The 13,490-nt window shown below is 37.9% G+C and overlaps 1 long non-coding RNA gene across 2 annotated transcripts in view; it reads right to left on the reverse strand.

Moving 5' to 3' along the window:
- LOC135299558 (uncharacterized) overlaps window positions 1-13,490 on the reverse strand; it is a 20,902-nt gene continuing 7,412 nt past the window's right edge. For both annotated transcript variants that reach the window (XR_010361525.1, XR_010361524.1), the window contains 3 exons: window positions 5,527-5,580; window positions 2,291-2,324; window positions 1-141 (listed from right to left, as the gene is read on the reverse strand). This is a non-coding gene — a long non-coding RNA (uncharacterized LOC135299558). The remainder of the gene's footprint in view (window positions 142-2,290; window positions 2,325-5,526; window positions 5,581-13,490) is intronic.

Below are 13,490 nucleotides of genomic sequence, written 5' to 3' on the forward strand. Positions count from 1 at the left end.
TGAGGCAATGCTACTGAGTAAGTGGTGGAAAACAAAATGGGTTATATTCAACCAGTTTAAAAAAAAAACATCAGAAACCAACCTGAAGCTATTTTCTTCCTTTCAAATTCTCTGTCTACTAAGGGGAGGTGTAGCTCTTTTCTGTGTGGAGTAAAGTATAATTTTTAATTTGGTCCTGCACATTAAAATCATGTTCATTCTTTAAATTCATCTTTCATGAATGAAAACAAACTAATAAAACCCCTGGAATAAAGCACCATGCAAATAAATTTTCATTATTGTTGAGGCTTAAATCATTACTTAAAAGTAGGTTTATGTATATATAATTGAACTTATTAAAATAAAAGATCTTGTAACAAATTTATTTCACACATCCTTTTCCAATATTAATTTGGTTCAATCCCAAGAGCCTACTCTTGGATGGTATTCTTTATTATTATAGAGAGTGCAGCAGGAAAGAACAAAGTCTCTGCAGTTTAGATTTGACAACAATTTTGCAATTCTTGGATTGCCATTGTCCTTATACTTTGAGAAACCTGTAGCAACAAACGATCTCAGAAGTGGGATTTAATAAAACAAAGGCATAATATCTGCCACTGGCATAAAACTGGCAGTAGGAAGCACCAAGATGATGGTAAAATGTCCTTGAGCTCACACGTCAGAGTTTCCCAGGATAAATGCTTTAATGGGACAGTGGATGAAGTTGAAGTCATAAATTACATATTTAGTAAAACAATGTCATTTCACACATATTGTTTTACAGGAATACACAATGTAAATATGTGATTTATAAAGAATTTGAAAACAAGCAGCTGGGACTTCCTACTATCAAAATAGAAAGGATTTCAAACATCAACCTTCTTTTGAAGAAATCTGGATATATATAATTTGCCTTTAATGGCAAATTGGAAGGGGCTAAATGCCCCTATTAAGGGCAGGATCAGAATTCAAACCTCTTTGAGAAAGGAAACTTGTGTTAAAGGCCTGTATTATGGAAAATAGATGTGGAAGGGGAATAGCTGACTGGGTGACAGGCAGGTGGGGAGTGTGATGGGTGGCAAGTCAGACATTAATAAACATTTTGGCTGCAGTACAAAAATGGCAAGCTTCAAATCAGTAGAAGTGTCATGGACAACAGAGATAAATTTATTCTCTGACCACTGAGATCTTGGGACTGTATCCAGTTTAGGCACAACTCAAGAGAAGAAACATGTTGACAAATTAGAGCACAAAGAGGAACAATAAAACTGATAAGAAGTTTAGAAAATATGAACTTTATGGAAGGAGTAATGTTTGTTTAGTCTAGAACAGACTGAGGGCAGATATAACAGGCTTGACAATGTAAAAGTCTTTTACAAAGAGGATAGCTCCTCTCATCTGCAGGGGAAAGCAAAACAATTTATACTGTATATTTTCATAATAGAAAGAGTACTTTATTAAAATACCAAGATCTGTCACATACAGAGGGTCACATTCATTGCACTTTTAAAAACCAAATTAGATAAATATTTTTTTTAATATTTGGTGCCCTGGCAGTAGGTATTTCTGCCTCAGGGCACCAGGGTTGCACTAGATCCCTAGGGATCCATCTGAACCTTTGCATTTGCATGCTTTCAGGATTTAATTTGACAAAATAGACAGCTTTAGCTGGAGGGATCAAAAGCCTTCCATCTGTAAAGGTCCCAGACTATAGTGGATAGAAGCCAAAGAAGATGGTGATTCAGACTCTTTCATGTCTAGTTGTCCAACCACTAACTACAAAGGCATTATTTCACTTGGTTGTGCTCTGTAGGAATAAACCATGCTTACATCACTAGAGCAAGAGATAGGGGCAGCCTGTTTTCTTTCAGACTTTTTAGGCTATAGCCATATCTTTGGTACTGTCAGTGCTAATGTGCTTGTGACCAGTGAGAAAGCTGAAAGTGTCATGGGATTTAATCAGGTTGAAGAGCTCAGGAGAGATTTTGAATGGTGGTTATACCAAAACACTGGATAGATGCTTAGTAAGGAATGACGTATCCTACAGTGACTGCATGGGCTTTGGTAAACCCAAGCTAAACAATAAAAAATCTTTTTGGAAGATTTAACTTTTCCATTGTATTATTCTTGTGCTCAGACAAGCTTAGTGCTTGTGAATGAAAGTAGATATGACAGCAAAAGAGACAGACATAATTTCTTTATCTGTACGGGCACAGCACAGGCACAGCATGAAATACATGATGCTAAAAGGCTTTCTCAGTTTATGGGAGGATAGTTCAGTCTCCAGGCTGATGCAGAAACAATTACTTACCAAGACTGATGATTCTGCTATGGGTGCCTGTCCACTGGGAAATGAGATTGAGAGAGGAGTGTAGGTTAATGAACAGCTGTGGACTATAAACCCATAATTTAGAACAGGAATGTTACATCAATTGCATGTTACTGGTCTGCTCAGAAATTCATTTCCACTACTAAAACATTTTTATAGGCAGAATTATTTCATATGCAGATTTTTATTTCAGCTGAATGTCAGACTCTCTAATGGTAACTGCAAAATGAGGCTACTTGCAAAATTTTACAATATTTATCAGGAAGAATCAGATGTAATAGTGGGTGAAGCATGACACAATATTTTCCAGTAATTCTTCTTATTTGTTTCTTCTTCTTCTTACATCACTTTTATGTCCACTGCCCTCAGTGAAAATACTTTTAAGTACTATTGTGTGAGCTAGACAGACGAATAGACAGATATTCAGCACCTGAAACCAAAGCTCCAGAACTCCAAAGTCATGCTTATCAGCTGTTTAAAGCAATTTGAAACCCACAGACACTTATAATTTTGGCCATTCGATTCTCCCGACTGGTGTTCTTCCTGTGGTATAACCTTGGTTTCTATATCATTAATAGCCCAAACTTCAAATTTAAGTCCCATCAGAATCTGCTAATAAAATATTCCTTTGCTTATTTTGATTTACATCTCAATCTAGAAAGCAGTTTTAAACTTCCCTAATAAATCAGTCTTTTAAAAAAAGTAATAGCAACAGGTTGCCCTCCCTAATCTTCAGGCACTGTTAATTTTGGGGAAAAGGTAATAGAAAATGGAGGAAGTTGTAACAGAATGTTCCAAACAGGTCAACAAGACTGTGAAATCACACAGGGCCTCTCTGGCTTTGTGGTTTCCCACAAACTGATGGATACCATTACTGAATATCTTAGTATTTATCCAAAGGTCACAGATAGTCATACGTGGGCTTTGCAGTTCCAAAAGCAGATCTTTATTGGAATAAAAGTTTTCTTTTGGAAGAGGAAGTCCCACCTGTAAAACAGTGGGGCAATTTCCATATACCTGCTTTTGCTGGGTCTCAGTTGTGTGTGAAGCACTATGATCTCAGTGTTGGAAACTTCCATTACACATCCAAGTGACTTTGTTGATTGTCCTATATTGGCCTTTCTGCTTTGGGCACTGTGGTTTGAAGTTGATGAGAACTCAGGCAAGCACCCTGAAGACTAAAACACAACTGCTTTTCTAGTGACTACAGTATTTCTCCAGTAACACTGCAAAAGTTATAAAGGTGCATGCAACCATTCCATGGTATCAAATCAGTAATATGTGCAATAAATTATTTGTATCACTACGTAACTCCAAAAATTTAGATTAATGAGCACCTTCTCATGGTTAATTAGCAGAGCTCATGCTACTGTGCTAATTTTGTCACCTGAGAGATTTGTTGTAATTGAGTTTGGTGTCCTATTTCAGGTACAAACCAAGAAATATACCCTAGAAAGTACACCATTTTTAGCCACTCAGTTTATCACTTTCATTGCCAAGGATAATATTTTCAAAATTGAAAAACATGCAGGCTTTCTTCTCATACTTGCTGAAAAAAAAATTTCCACTGCTACACAAACACAAACACACCAGTGAGCACAAATCCTCAGTGAGGTAATGGCAAAGCTCAGAACCAAGTCTGCAAGAACTGAGACTTGCTTATGTGAACAAAAAATGTTAAATTTATAGGCTGGGTGCTGACTGCTGTCTTCCACAGGTGCTAGACATAATTTAGCAACAGAATTTTTTTTAATGACGGCATACATTTTTTATTTCTGTTTGCTGTTATTTATAGAATATGCCTGTCACAAGACCTTGATCCTAATTACTATCTTCTGATTAGTCTTGCTGAACTACTTCAATTTCAATGGATAGCCATATTTTTGCTTGAGACTAGTGGACTGAAAAGACAACACTAAAGCTGTGGTTTCCAGCCCTCATGTTTGCCCTTATGTGCCATAAGGCAGAATGTGGTCCTGGTTTTCCTATTAAGAATAGCCCATTACTATAAGCAGTACTGATTGTAAATGATTCTTAAATTATTATTTTTTAATTAAAAATTACTTTCCTTTTGGAGAAAAAGTATATAAAATGCTGGGGAAATGAAATATTTAGCATAATTTTTAAGTTTAGAAATGTGCAGAATTTTTTTTTCCTTTATAGGACCAGCAACTTAGTGAGGAAAGAAGAGTGAGATCAATAAGTTATGTTTTTATTAAATTTTAAATTGAAAATTCAATAATTCCAAACGCACCTCAAGGCAAAATGGCTACTACCATGCATATAAAAGGAGATGAATTCAAGAATATTTTGTTTGTGGGTTTCATAAAAATGGATTTCTGAGATAAATTTATCTCTCACTAATGGAAAATTTCTGTGGATTTATGAGCCGTTTTGAGTTATGAAATGATACCAGTGCTAATTGTATTTGTCCATGGAAAATCTTGACCTATGTCATGAGTCCTTAAGGGAAAGCAAAACAAATCCCATTTTTCTGTAGGAGAGAATTATGAATCTGGCTGGGAGAATAACACCTTGTGTAAATGAGTTTCTAACCTCTCACATAAACAGCTTCTAGGACCTCTACCAGTATTACCCGAAGTGTAACAGAGCAGACAATACAGAGAACATATCATCAAAGCCTTAAAGAGAACCAAAAATGGTCCCCAGAGGTCTGAAAAGAAATTCCTTCACACATATGTCCATATACTCTCATGTGTGTAGACAAAATTATGCCTGTAGAATGAAGACCATAATCTCTTCCCTAAAATGTTATAGTCTAATAGAAAAGGTGACAGAACTACTAAGAATTAGAAACAATAGCTAATAATGTAGGCCACAAAAAAAAAAAAATCACACCATACTGGAAACTTCTAAATTAAAGTAAAAAAACACATAATTAAAAAAACCCAGACAAACCAAAATAAAAACCCATAAAATGATCATCATAAGTAACATGGAAGTAGCATGGAACACAGCACTATTTCACAGAAATTTTCTGCCCACAGAAATGTTCTGCCCACAGAAATTCAGTTTTGTTCTGTCTTCCATTCAACAGTCTGGACATCTTTGATTTAAGCACAAATATTGTTTTCAGGAGCTCTTTGGGAAGGAAGCCAAAGACTCTTTCCCTGTGACCTTACACAGTGATGTCCTAGAAATGCTTCCTGTGAAAAAAGCTGTTACCTTATGGTTCTTTGGGAAATGAGATATCCTACCTTGTAAGAGTCTGCGGTGTACTGCCATGTAACCCTGTCAGACTGGTTTTCTATCTGCGGTAAAACAAGACATATATTGACTTAGATATCTGTTGAAATAAAGGTCAAACACTCCCAAGCCCAACTGAGCCCTGCTTTATCAGTCTCTGAGAAATGAAGGACACATTGCCAGTGAGTTAAGGATAATATAGTTCTTTTTTTTTTTAAATAATTTCTGCCTTCCTATGAAATGTAGTGATAGCACTGCAGTAAGGGATAATGAGACTAACATTAAAAAAAATAGACAACATACTGAAAACAGCTGCTTGAGCTTGCTTCAAACAACGTATACAATGAAAAAATGGTAACAATTTATCTGTCTATAGCATGTCAGATAATTTTTAGGTCAAAACCAAAATGAAAGACTAGAATTCCTACAATAGCAAAATTTTCCGCTATGCTCCACTGCAGCATGGTAATTTCTTTGAATTATTATTGCATAGAATATTCTCCTATCTATGAGGGTTTCAAACTTATCATTGAAGAGGCTTGACCCAATGCCAAATGGAAGCAGTGTAAAAACTACAACAAACTTGAGTGAGCTCTTGAAAAAGGAAGCCTGATGTGAACAAAGTTACTGCCTTTTGGTATGGCTTCCCTTGAATAGAAGCATATTTCCACAATTAGAAGTTTTCATTAACTGCTACAAGCCTTAATGAAGCAGACAAGCTGAAGGCCCTAGATTACCTTCTTTGCTATGTGGCAAAAGCATGGTTGCTAAGTCTCAAGTAATCTGCTGATAACTACTTACTGAAAGATTTTTAGTAACATTCTTGAAATAAACAGTGGGAAAAGAAATAACAAATATTTAGAATTAAAATGTGTACCAACGGATATCATACTGAGGCTATTAAAGAGAAAGTTGGGAAAAATAATGCAAATCTTGCTTGTGTTTTCTACAGGAGAGAGATCAGAACAGTTCAAGGTCCTTAATTTCATACACATACACTGAAATAATTTTAGGTTCTTCCTTTCTGAAATTATACTTTCTTCCATCCCACAATCTGACTGGTATCATCAGTTTGATGCTGGTGCAGTGGAATGGAATTGATGACACAGAAGGATCCTTGCCCAACCCGAATGAGTCTATGTAATCAATTTTTAGCTAACACATATTTTTCTGCCTCTCCGCTAATCCTTGCTATGCAGGATATGCTCCTTTCTTAAAGGAAGGGATATTCCTTACATTTTAAAAAACACAACCCTTTGAATGCAAATAAAATGACTAATGCTTCTTAAGCTCACAGTGGTTCCATGCAGTAACTTAAATGAGAGGCTGTTAGTTCATCTGTGACTGAAAACCAAAACCAGGCGGATTAGCTTGTTAGAGTTCTCACAACACATAGCTATGAGTTATGATCATGGTGGGGAATATATTTCTTTTTCAGTTGCCTTCTTTTAAGCTTCTCTTTCAGCTGTTTCATTATATTGGGATTTTAGAAAATGGTTGCATCTAATCTCTATCTAAAAAGTCTTACTGAGAAAGAGGGAAGGAGCAGATGTTATTTTCAAATGTAAAAATCTAGCTAAGAAGATGAAACATAAGTTTGCTAGTAAGAATTCATAAACCCCATACGTTCTTCTACTCTCTGCTGTCTAAGGGAAGCCAAATTTGAAAAACAGTTACAACAAGAAAAAGAGATATTGCTCTCCTTCTAAAAGCATATCCTTCAAGTCTTTGCATGAATTTAGAAGAAATGAATTAATATTAATGTAAGATGTCTGCTCGTCACTGTTCTCTGTGTGTACATGAAATGCCTAGTGAAACAAACTCATTAACATAATTTGGCATAAAGATACCAACAGTATGGATGGACATGGGCTTTATTAGAGAACAGGCAGCTCAATATCCAACTTGGTCAGGACAGGACAACTGTATGCAAGCCAAGAAGCAAAACTTTATATTTGTAAGGAACAGGAAAATGACATGTATTGTATTTCAACTCAAAAATGCACTGTTTTTTGTTGTAAAGAGTTTCTGCTCTGAGAGTTTTGGCAGCAGAAGTGGGCTTTGAGTTCCTCTCCTGTTGATCTGGAGTCAGCAGGAACACCACCACTGCTATGAGAGAATGGATATGCTGGATTGTCCAGCAAGCTTTAGGAATGCTCTAGACCCCTCTCCAATTTCTTTGAATCTGATAAGCAGTGAGGATGCTCAGTGCCTGACAGAAATTCCTGAAAATGTTAATCAGAACCCATCATAGCCACATTTTTGCATTGTACAACATTTCTCCACTGTAACTTTTGTGGTGACTGCCCTGTCCCAACCCTCAGCTGTCAGGCAATTGCCAGACCTGCTTTGCCTTTACTGGGACTGCTGAGACTACAAAGTAACTTCCCACTACAGAGCTCTGGAGCTTGTTAACTGAATCAAACTTCATTGGCAGTATTATAAAATCTGGGTCTTGGGCACATATCTAGAATCAGGGATGCAGATATCAATCGACAGGACTGAGATAAAAACCAGCCATTAGATAAGCATAAGTTTTGATTCTGACCAGCTTTGTTTTTTATTTGAAAGCAAATAATGCAGTCTGGATAGTGTCAGTTTGGAGGGCTATTCAGTCTCCCAAGCTGTTACCTGTACTTTATATAGCTTACCTGATTCCCATCTAAACCAAGGGAAAGATTGAGGGTGTCTTCTGTGAAAGCTCAACTAAATCCCATTTAAGCTCTCAAATAAAACAGGACACAATGCATGTGATTCCTCTCCCCTAACTTCAAGGTCTGAATTCAGCTTTCTAACTATCAGTGCAGATTGTGATTTTTAGCACTTTAATATATTCAAGATGTTTGCAAGGCTGCCAGGAAAAATGGGGTCTATAAGAGAGCTATGCTTTTCTGCAGTGCCAGTGCCCTTTTGCAGACCAGTTAGAATGCAGCTCAGATGGCAATAGATCCATATGTGTGCAACTGGATTGAGCCATAACTAGTTGCAAAGGACATGTCTACATGTAACTCAAGTATCCATGCTAATCTCAATATTAATGAAGTTACTATATCAGTAAAATACATGGAATTATTTCTCTAATCTGAAAGTAGATACCCACATTTGATGAAATTAATTGTACCTTGAATTCAATTGATGATACTAATGACATGAACTAAATTATCTGCTTGTCTTGAATTAGAGATTCTGCTGTTCTATAACTCAAAGTCCATAACAATAAAAAGAAAAAAGTTAAAGAGCCTCCGTCTTGTGTTTGATAACCAACACTGAGTTGAAGTTTTCATTTTTTCACCAGTGCCTCCAGGTTGATCCATAAGGATTTTCTCTCCTCAGAGAACTGTAAGGCTTTCCAGATCATATAATTTTCTATATCTCCTGCAAATTTTGTGAAACTGTTTCACTGTGACCATAGACTTAGGTATCTAAGAGGGAGCTTTGAGACTGAAGAGACAGATTTTCTAATACGAAATCTAAGTACCCTATACATTTTTACCTTTTCATTAGCTAACTCAGTTTGGTCTCTCTAGTTGTGTCTTGAAAGCTGTATTTGTATTCTGGAAGTTGTGTGTACTGTGGACATTTTAGCCTGCCTGCATAGTAAAGGACCTCCTTATCAGCCATTGATTTAAAGGTTTCTGAAGTTGTGAGGTGCTTTCAACTCAGACACTACACAAACTTAGGTTATCATCTCTCCAGATTTTGTAGAGCAATGCAGGCTCAGAGTGGCTAAAATCTGGACGGCAGCTGTGATCTCAAAGGACTGCTGGATGCTGCAGTCAAAGAGTAGAAGCAGTCTTCCCACCAAGTGCCCAGTGTGCTTCAAAGAGACCCTGTACTGCTGAGAAACATAAACCTGATCCTTGGTGGCCTGTGGTCAATCAAAGATCTTATTGAACATTTCACAAGGGAAAAGACACTGACCTCCGTGTCCTAGACAGGTTATATAACACCAGTAAAACCAAGTACAGAACATTGTGGCTCTAGTTTTGCATTCTTCACTCACTGTCAGGTGCCAGAATTTCTCCTGGTGTGCTCTGGATTCAAATGAGCTCTACAAACCAAAAGCTGCATTGGACTTGGCCCCAGGTTCAGCTCCCTTCCAGATCTGCTGTCAGCTGTGCATTGGGAAATTCACCCACAGCAGATGGGCTTTTGTTCTGGCTTGGTTCTGAGGCTGTCAGGTGAGTGGGCGTTATTTGAACTCCAAAGACGGAAGTGGAAATCAAAAAGCAACAAAAATCCCAAGTGATCCTGTCCATGCACAGATGTTTTTAGACCACGGCCATCAAAAAGTATGTATAAGAAAACATTAACTACAATAGAAAAACAGATTGTTGGCACTTCATGCACATCAAGAAAAGAGAGTTACAAAAATGGGGAAAAAACATCTTGGTGTTGCTAAATCATACTTCTTTACTAAATATTGATACCAGATGACTTCCCATTTGTTGATTAAAACATTCCAACATGATAAATGCTTTCATCTAAAAGGTTTTTTTTTAAAATATTATAAGATGAGGAACACTTAACAGGAGAAAAACAATAGGAAGAGCAGGTTGGTTTATACAAGAACAAGCAAAATGCTGACCAAGATACGTAGGGACAACCACCATTACAATTCACTGGGTTAGTTATACCCTGTGGATGCAACAGACAGACTTGACTGCTTCCCCAATCCAAATACAGACTAGAAGGAGAATAGATTGAGAGAAGCTCTGAGGAAAAAGATTTGGGAGTGTTGGTGGATTAAAAGGGACCTCTATAACTTGATAAATTATGTAATTTATGTGAGTTAAGTTCATCACATCCAAATCAGATATTTGGTGTAAGAGTCACCTCTTTAAATGTGGGAGGTGGATGAGGCAGGGGATGAATGGAAGAAATGAGAGAGATTCTTCAAGAAGCCAGACAAGGGACAAAGATAACAATAAATAAAGTAGTTCTGATGAGACAACCTCTCCAGAACTTGGGGAAGTTGCTGCTGACAGGTTACATGGAGAGTCAGGAGGAGCTCCTCTCACCCTCTGAGTGAGAACGGCACACTCTTTTCTCACGGCACAGTTCTTTTCCTCGCTTTCAGGATGAGTTCTCCAATCCTTACACTGCTATATAAAATATGACTAAATCTTCATCTCCTTCAGAGCTTCTGAAGAGAAGATTTAGGCCAATGTACAGTCAGGGATTATACCCAGACACCTCAGCGCAGAAGGTGCACTGAGCATTTCAGTTCTGGGTTAGTTTCCCTGCAGTGACTCCCACCTGGCAATGTCACACTTGGCCTGTTTTGGGGATTTTCAGCCACCTGGTTGTGAGGAATTCCATCCCCTCTCAGGTGCTCATATCTTTTTAGGACTGTGTAACACCTAACACCTCAACTACTGCCTTGGGAAACTAAAGCTTGTCATAATCCTACTAAGGGTGCAGTGCCTTCTTCCTTCTCTAAGGATAGCAGGAAGGGCTGGGGACAGTGGGACTGGAACTTTGAGGCTCTCTGACCTGACCGAATGGCAGTCCAGTGGAGAAAAGTGCATTCCATTTGGGACCTGACTGGTTCATTTCTGCTGTTCCTGAACACTAAGAAACCAGCAGAACCATAAAAGAACTGTCCTTGCAACTCAAACTGCCAAAAACATTCAATGTTAAAAGATTTGTCTGTGGAAAAGCTTTATGAGTCTGTGCACCAATAGAGAGGGAATTTTTGAATCCTTCTTCCCTTCAACAACGAACATCACATTACTTGTTTATTTTCAGATTTAATCTCAACTGCAAATACTGATATATTCATTTTGTTCTCTTCCATATGTAGTCACTGCTCTTTCCTAACAACTTTGAAATGCAGCTGCTCCACGACAAGCAAAGGATGAGGAAAGAGGCATGCATGACTCCTTGACTAGTAAAATTTTCCAAAAACTGGGCCAGGAGCGCACAGAAGTCCTGGGGATAGCAGTAATTATACATCCCCTTGGGTTCTTTGGAGAGGAGAGAAGACAAGCATCTCCTCTTTTTCCTCCCTTACATAAAAAATACCCTTAAAACACGCATGTTTCCAAACATGCTTTATGCTCAAATTTCACTGTAGCAATATGATTCAGTAATTTCATTATGCAAATTCCTCTAATTTAGAGTTCCTATTATTTATTCTTCTTTTACCCAGTCATCACCAAAAAAAGCCATGATAGTTTTAACTTACTTAGATAAAGCACACTGATAAAAGAATTCATCAGAATACTGATTGAACCCATTATTTTTTCAGCATGAAACATTGTAGGAGATTTCCTGTACAAGGCAGCTCTTGGCCCCAAATGGAAGAGGAGTGTGAAGCAGACATGAAAAAGGTACAGTTCCCATCTGTCTTTCAGTGGGGCTTTGATAACAATACAGAGAATTTCAACAGGCCTCTATGTGGAGGGGGTGACAAGCAGAAAGCCTTGTTGTGAGCACTGGTGAGTTTTCACAGATAGTCATCCATGGAGACAAACCAGAGACAAGTGATTAATGAGCTGGAATAACATGATCTTGAGGAGTACTATAGTTTGTGCTACAATGTTTCTTCACACTGCACACATCTGTCACAAACAGGCTCATGAAATCACTTGCTGTTTGCTTTATCTGCAGAAACATTCTTTGCGTGCTGACATCACACCAAACGCGCCAGGGTAAGCAAATGCAGCCCTGTGGCAAACAGCTTGGACCAACAGTAACACCTGTCTTCTTAACTTGCTCTGGCCAATTATTTTACAGGGCTGAGCTAATAAAAATGCCCATAGCTTGGGTGAGAAGGTGTAACAACCACCTCTGCCATCAGCCCTTTCGCTCACAGCTATTCTGACTCACGTGGTTGGGCTGAGAGCTCCAGTTTAAAACAGTATTGGCAGGATGAGAGAAAACTGCTGCTTCCAAATCAGCAGCACCATGGAAGTGTCACTTTCCTTACTTTTTTCCAAGGACCTGTTTTAAGTCACCATAAATGAGAGGACACTGGCCCTTTGGACTGGCCTTATCTTCTCCACACTCGTCCCCATGTTCTCCTCTTCATGGTTTCTCTCATGCTGTCAATCTCCCTACCCTGGCTTTTAAGTTCTGCTAGCTCCTCTCTTCTGCCATCATTCTGTCTTCACAGGGAAAACTGAGGATGCTTCATAATTTTCCTCATTGTGCTTATGTTGCTTTTCCTTTAATTCCTCAGAAGTAGTTCTACTTGCCTTTAAGTTTCAGGCCTGTGACTTAACCCAAAATTTCCAACTCTTATAATTTTATGGCAAATCTTGAAATTTGTGGTATTTTTCTGCAAACGTTAACTACAGCAATAATTTGAGACTTTCCATTCCATAATAAAACAATTTTCCAGTTCTCATTTCACAGAGGGAAGCTCAAAAACACAACTCCCAGGCTTATAAAAAGAAGACCATAAACACACCCCCCACAAATGTAGGCTATTAATTTTTAAATTCATAACTAGGAAAAAGCTCAGGAGTTTGAAAACTTGAGGTTGGAAAGGCTCCTAAACCTACCTTTTTTCAGCAATCTTCCTTTGGACTGAGTGTTTAATTAGAAAAATTTGATGAGAAAAGCATCATATACTCAAGGCAAGCACCATTTTTATGGTAAATCCTAACCCTTTCCAAGACAAATTGAACAATTTACCCTTTCATGAATTAAAGCGAAGAAAGGTTTCTTCATAAATTTAAACTTTTAACTTTGATTTCTAGAATTAATTCTATATTTGTTTCTCTAACTAATTCTAAAATTCTGTTTCAGTCTTCCAATCCCCATCCCTCTTGGCACCCACCCTGCAGACCCTCTCACAGAAAGACTGGCTGACATCCAGTGACATCCACACCATCCTTCCACAAAGCCAAGCCACCATAAAAAGATTCATAAAATCTGCAGGCCCCTGAACCTTGTTACTCTGCCAAAGAGGAAAAAAACAGTCACATAAAATGGGATGGTATCAAGGAAAAAAATAAGGGAAGAA

The sequence above is a fragment of the Passer domesticus genome, chromosome 4, assembly GCF_036417665.1.
Source record: "Passer domesticus isolate bPasDom1 chromosome 4, bPasDom1.hap1, whole genome shotgun sequence".
Lineage (NCBI taxonomy): Eukaryota > Metazoa > Chordata > Aves > Passeriformes > Passeridae > Passer > Passer domesticus.